This window comes from Symphodus melops, assembly GCF_947650265.1.
Source record: "Symphodus melops genome assembly, chromosome: 18".
Lineage (NCBI taxonomy): Eukaryota > Metazoa > Chordata > Actinopteri > Labriformes > Labridae > Symphodus > Symphodus melops.
In genome coordinates, this window is record NC_136708.1 from 15895152 (window position 1) to 15901873 (window position 6722).

The following is a 6722-nucleotide window of genomic DNA, read 5'->3' on the forward strand; positions in this document are numbered from 1 at the left end:
AGTATGAAAACATCAGCCATCTGGTCCAGGGGTGGAAGGTCAAATCTCAGGCTGGTAATGAGGATGGCGTCGCAAGGGGGATAAAGGAGGTGTGTGTGTCTGCTTCCTGAGTGAGCATTAAACATTAACGAGTCAGCTCTGCGAGTCTGGAGAGACGAGAGTGGAGACAAGAGGGAAACAGACAGCACATGGACAAAGTCATTTCAGAGAAAGGAGGAGAGAAACGTGCAGGTAGACAAATGAATGCGCACTTGCACTCAAACACGTGCACACAGGTGGACAAATGCACAGAAAGAAGGACTGCATGTGGATAAACTCCTTTCTGTCAATCTCACCTCAAAAAGCTTTTCCTCTTGTTTATTGACTCAGCCTGCTGACATTCAGTACATCAATAGGTCTGGTCGATGAGAAGGAAAAAGGCAAAAAGGCTAGTGCTGTGGCTGCGATATCTGTCTGTGTGTGTGTGTTTGTTTGTGTGTGCATGCTCACCTACCATTTCTTCCACCCAGCCCATTTCATCCAACACATCCCATAATTTGTTCCAGTTATTTTCCACCATGACTGTCATAATTTCCACAGAGTTGTACTGGCGGCTCTATAAAAAAAAGGTGAGCTGTTAGATAACAGTAACAGGTCTCGTTTGGCCTCTGCACCACACATACCTAATTGACTGGAAATCACAATGGGCCAGCGGTCAGACTCAGCAGTGAAGTCAAGTACATAAAGCTCACAAGTAAACTGAATTATATACACTCCTTTTTTTCTCTACAGGAGAGGTAGGTGTGTCTTTGTGTGTGTGTGTGTGTGTGTGTGTGTGTGTGTGTGTGTGTGTGTGTGTGTGTGTGTGTGTGTGTGTGTGTGTGTGTGTGTGTGTTGGTGTAGTTGCCATGGTGATTCAAAAGATGATGGGTATAATGGAATACCAATGTCCTCAGACGTAAGCCCACCTATTGCTCTGTGCATGTAACCTTTGGGTGTAATTTATTTTAGCCTCTTCACCTAACCACAGAGCTCTTTAATCATAATGCATGTACAGCAAAGAGTTCAAACATACATTAAATGTGTAAGTGCTAATAGTGATACATGTGTGCAGAGCGCAACAATCAGGGTGTACAGGTACATGCATGGATGGTGAAGGGACACATACAGCCTTTTTATTTCAGCCACATCTGGTAATGCTATAGTTTTAGAGATCGGACACGGGTTAAACTGATGACTATATGAAATATTTTGGATGTATGTAGTCTCTCTATAGATCTACAATCCAAACACATTATTTTTTAAATGTCACTTTTTCTCACAAATATCTTCCATTCAAAAGAGCTTTCTGAAAATTCAGGTCATACATGTGGACACATCTCTGCCCACAGGAGTGGAAATAGTTTGTCTCTTGAACAGCAGTGAGTCAGAGCAACCCTCCGCAGAGAGCTGGACTCTCCAATTTTTAGTGTTTTGCCTCCAACTCCCCCCCCCCCCCATAGCATATCACAGAGTGGATGTGATGGAACATTTGTGTTTATGATGTGAAGACTATTGATTGCGAATCTTTTAAAAGTGAACACATGAATCTTTACTCAAGGGAAAACTCGTGAGAGTTTGGGTGTATTCTTTCCCTTGAAGGTTGGATAAGTGCAATTTGTTTCAGGTTTGAATGTTGGCGACAGCCTGAAGAAATTAAAGATATTATTCACAGTCTATTCACAGTTTGAACTCCAAGTAGGTGCAATAAAAATTCCCTTTATCTGACAGACCTGCAGACATTTTTATATCCTCTCTTTCGTTTGTTTTGACTGAATATAGGCCTTGAGGACACAGCCTTGTCTGCTAAATAATGTATGCCTTAAGAAAAACTTTTTATCGTCTTTATTTATTATTCATAAATGAGTTGGACTCCCTGTAAAACAAGATGAATATAACATATAAGGCTTTGATACTGATGACTATACACTCATGGTGCATTCTTCTTCTGAACCTCCTTTCTATGGCTGTTGGATGTTAAGGAAGACGTACAAATGTACATCATTTCCTGTGTAACTGCGCTGTGGTCTAAGTAAGGACCTGAATGTCATGACTAGACTGTAGTCCTTTGTAAAAGTCACCTTTGAACTATTTAAACCAAAATAATCCAATCCAATATTGACACAAAGAGTGAAGGCTTAATGTCTTTGTTAGCTCAGAGATATGTGAGCTGCCATGCCCACTCACAGTCCTGAAAAATGACAAACTATAAAACAGTTATAGTTGTTTAGATTCAGTCAAATTTTTAGTGACACATTACATGATATCACATGAATCTTTAATAATTAAAGTCAGGTTTCCAGGGGCTTTAAAGATGCTGTTGTATTGAAAGTCATAAAATTTGAAAAAAGATCCCATCAGGCCTTTGGGCAGAGATGAAGGCAGAGATGGAGACAGAGACAACCTGTTAATGACACAGTGTCTGGGCCTGTCGTCCTCCCTCCACCCGCAGTACAGAGTGTTTATGCGAACAGTCTGCAGCATGAGCGTTTCCCACATGGCTGCTGATTTAAAGAAAGCAACATCAATCCAGCACAGGCCCAGAGGCCTTTAAATAACCTGCAGCCTATAAGAGCACAGAACCTATTCCCTCCCTGCTGCTGCTGACTGGACGCAGTTCTGTAGAGTACACAAAACGCACACCATTTTCACAAACACATACATATAAATGTATAGATAAACTGCTCTTTATCTCTGTGTCAGTCCTTTACCATTCAAACATGACTCATATAGGATTGTTGTCTCCTCCCGTCTGTCCCTCGTTCTCCTAACTCTCTCCATCCCAAATGTATTGTGGTCATTTTTATTCATCGCCCCCAGGACGTTGAAATGTCAAGGTTAGAGTGTGCCAGTTTTCTCACACACACGCACGCACGCACAGATACACACACACACACACACACACACACACACACACATATGGCCAGAGGAGAGGGAGCGGAGAGGGACTACCAACTCTGAATACAAGAATTAGTCAAGCGTAAATTTCCCTTCTTCTTCCTTTCTTCGCCCCTCTCGCTCCTCTCTTTGTTGGCGGGGGCCAACTTATGTGCAAGTGTGTGTTTGAAAGGGAGAGTTTAAAAAGGTGAGTGTGTGTGTGCGTGTGCGTGTGTTGGTGGTGGTGGCGGGGTGGGGGGTGGGTGGGGGGCAACTTGTGTGTATTTGCATGAATTTAATCTAAATAGTTAATGAACAACAAGAGTAAATAAAAACTAGCCCCTCACAACCTCATTTTTGTCATATTTTTTCTCCTTTTTAGAAGCTTACATTAGATACAAAATTAGATGCATAATATTTGAAAATATAATACTTAACAGAAAACAAAATGAAAAGAAGTCCTTGGTTGATGGAAAAAAAAATATGAGACCAGACTTTTGATTAAGAATTTCAGGGAATAGTTTCTTTCCTTTTAAAATGTATTTTTGAAACACTTTGTAAAATAATAATTTAAAATTCGCCCTTCTTTTTTGAGACACAGAAGACTCTGTTCAAGGTTTCCATTGGTTGAAAGGAATATGTATTTGTCACTGTTTGGTTCACCTAAATGGTGGAATGATGGTAGGTTAATGTGAATAATAACACAAAGAGCAGCGTTAATGTAAATATCAAGAGGTAACTTTTGCCTTGAGGTGGTGCTGTTAAGACCTATGTTAATTAAATTCAATTTATTTTATTCACTTTTCAATCAGTTTTTATGGTCCGCTCCACTTGTTTATAAGAAAAAATTCATGTATGGAGGTATTAAAAAAAAGAACTTGATCACCTTTGTAAGCGGTGAACATGTGCAGGATAGTTGTTAGCTAATAAGATAATCAGTGTTACACTGAGTGAGTTTTATTCTCAGGCTTTTCCCAGCCTAATGATAAATATAACAGGCCTTGCTCAAAGAGGGCAGTGGAGGACTACACAAGCATCACTTCTCCAAATATCTAATTTTCACCCCTTATGTTAAACTCCCCTCATTCATCCCCCTCACCCACCCATCCCCAAAAGCAGTTCCCCAAGAGAGCAGAGGTAAACATGCCCCCACTCCATTCACCCGCTCAGCTCCCACAGCCCTCGCTCCTCCTCCTCTCTCCTCTTCTCTCTCTCTGTTTGTTTGCCAAAGGGTTGCTCTCTAGACTTTGGAGTTACGGCCTTAAACTCAGGGCACACTTTGAAGATGCGAAAGAAAAATAACCAAGCCTGTGATAACGATCAATTCATAGGTTTAGAGGGAGCACCTGTGCACGCTTTCGATTCGTTTACAAAAGTTCTGTTAAGTTTCCAAAGCAACTGAGAAGTGTCGATGCTGATCCAAGTTATTGACAGGTTTAAATGAAAGAGAGTCACAGAAAAAGCTAAAGTATACCTCACATCTGACAAACAACTTATTTTAAATGAAACAACGAGGCCGAGATTTGAATACTTGCCTGCAAAGTCCTAAAATTACTCCTGAAACAATAAAACCGTATTTCATTCTTGAGGAAAATATCCTACCTGCACTCCAGTTTTTTTTTGTTTTGTTTGTATTTTTTACAGTAAGCGCTGTGAAAGGCAGGACATGTCCTGTTTGAAAAAAAAAAAAAAGAAGAAGCTGACATGTTCACAGTATGTTCATGCAGTGTTGGAGCAGAGACTGTGTAGGAGTGAAAGGGAAGCGTGGGAGAGCGAAGAGCAAGGAGAACTGCTTTTGGGGCTACTTTTGTGTGCACATGTGCGAGTGCTGATTTGTTTCTCATTCACTGCAATTAATGCTCATCCAGAGAGACTGAAGTTACCGTACTGCCAAGTAAAGAAGAGTCAAAACACTTAAGTACTGTTTGTACCACTTACATTTTAGAACTGCTTGTTAAAGAAAAAAAAAACAATGATCTGCATACAAGCTGCAAAATTTGCATCTTATCCACTGCCAATGACCCCGCCCTCCTTCTCCCTGTCTTTGCTGCAGATGTTGAGACAGATAAAGGCGTAGTCGTGCATCTCTGTCACCCAGTAATGCAGTCCGTTGGGTCACCTGGTAAAACAGCCCATATGGTGGAAGGTTTTGACAACCCACGCACACACATGTGCATCTGAACACACATTAAAGCAAAGTGCACATGTATGCAGACAATGTGTTGAAGTGAAGGAGACGGGCTGCAGACTCCGCAGAAAATCTATCCCTCCTCAATTTTTTTCGAAACTTGGTAAATGATGCAGACCAGCCCCTATACCTTCCCCGTCACACACACACACATGCACACACACACACACACACACACACACACACACACACACACACACACATTTTGACACATGGGGTTGTTACGAGGTGTTGCTGTTTGAAGACAGACAAGGCAGGTCTGCTTAGGATTACTTCACTACAACCCTACAGCCTTGTCCTCCTTCCTTGTCATTGTATCATACTTCCACACCTGTTCCAGCTCTGATTTGTACAGTAGCTCTCTGAGTACTCGGCTATTGCATTTCCTTTGAACTCTAATTTTTCTTTTATGTGTGGATATTTTGTGGCGGCAGATACATAGCAGGGATCAGAGCATCAGAGTCAAACACAAATCTGTGTCTGAGAAGTTCCAGGAGCTCGGTGAGCACGCCATGTGCCCTTCAATGGTCCCTGCAGGCAGAATTTATTTGCTTCGGAGCCTTCAGGAAACAATCTCCACTGTCCTTGAAGATTTTTGAAGAGCTTTGGTGTAACACTAACATAAAAGAGACAGTTAATGTACTCTGACCCAAGGTGGGATTAATAAATCGACAGTCACTTGGCGCACAGAGAGGATTCACTGAGTGTTTGGCTGCTTCATTCAGAGCAGGTTGGACAAGGTGTTATGGAAACACAGATGTAGGATCAGCTATCAAACTAGGCTAACTAGGTGTTTTGGCTAGAGTTTTGACACACTATGTGCGCGGTAAAATGATGGAAATGAAACAAAGGAAAAACACAAAACAGTTGGATATGCATGCAGAGTGCTCATGCATACTACAGAATGTGAACATACGCATAATCACACAGACAACAGCTGTTTCCTCGACGGTGCAAAATGCAATAATTTGATGTGACTTTTACGATGAAGTAGTTTACAAGAGGAAGTTCTTTTAAAGTTCAAAGCAGCCTGAGACACATGCATCTTTGAAATGGTGGTATATATATCTATACACACAGAAGTGCATGTTGGTTTCCTGTATCGTTTTGAGGCCTCATCATACATATGACATGAAAAAAATAAGAGAGATATTGGCTCGTATTAGCTTTAAAAAACTTAAAGATGTACCTTTTTTGAAAGTGGCTATTATTTCTTTTTGGTAACACAAATCAATCAAACCCCTCAGTGAATATAAAGTCACTGGAATGGATTATTCAACAGAGAATAAATCAGTCAACTAGCAACTCCTGATACTTCATGGAGCTTTGTTATATTTTTAAGCCATTTGTTTTTAGCTGTGTCATCTGAACGTTATCCTTCTAGTTTTCTCTTACATGTTCTGTCTTTTTTCAAGCAGCAGGAGTTGAAGTAAAAACCGAAAAAATAAAGAGCTTGAATTTTGTACCCAAATTCATCATGTGGCCAGAAACACAACACGTTTCTCTGTGACAGCTAAAAGTTCAGATAACAAACATGTTCATCCATATCTACCCCAAAGTTGACGATGTGTAATAATATTGAGATCATTTTTTGTCTGTTCTTCCTCAATGATGTTTCACTGAGTGTGCTGAAATCACC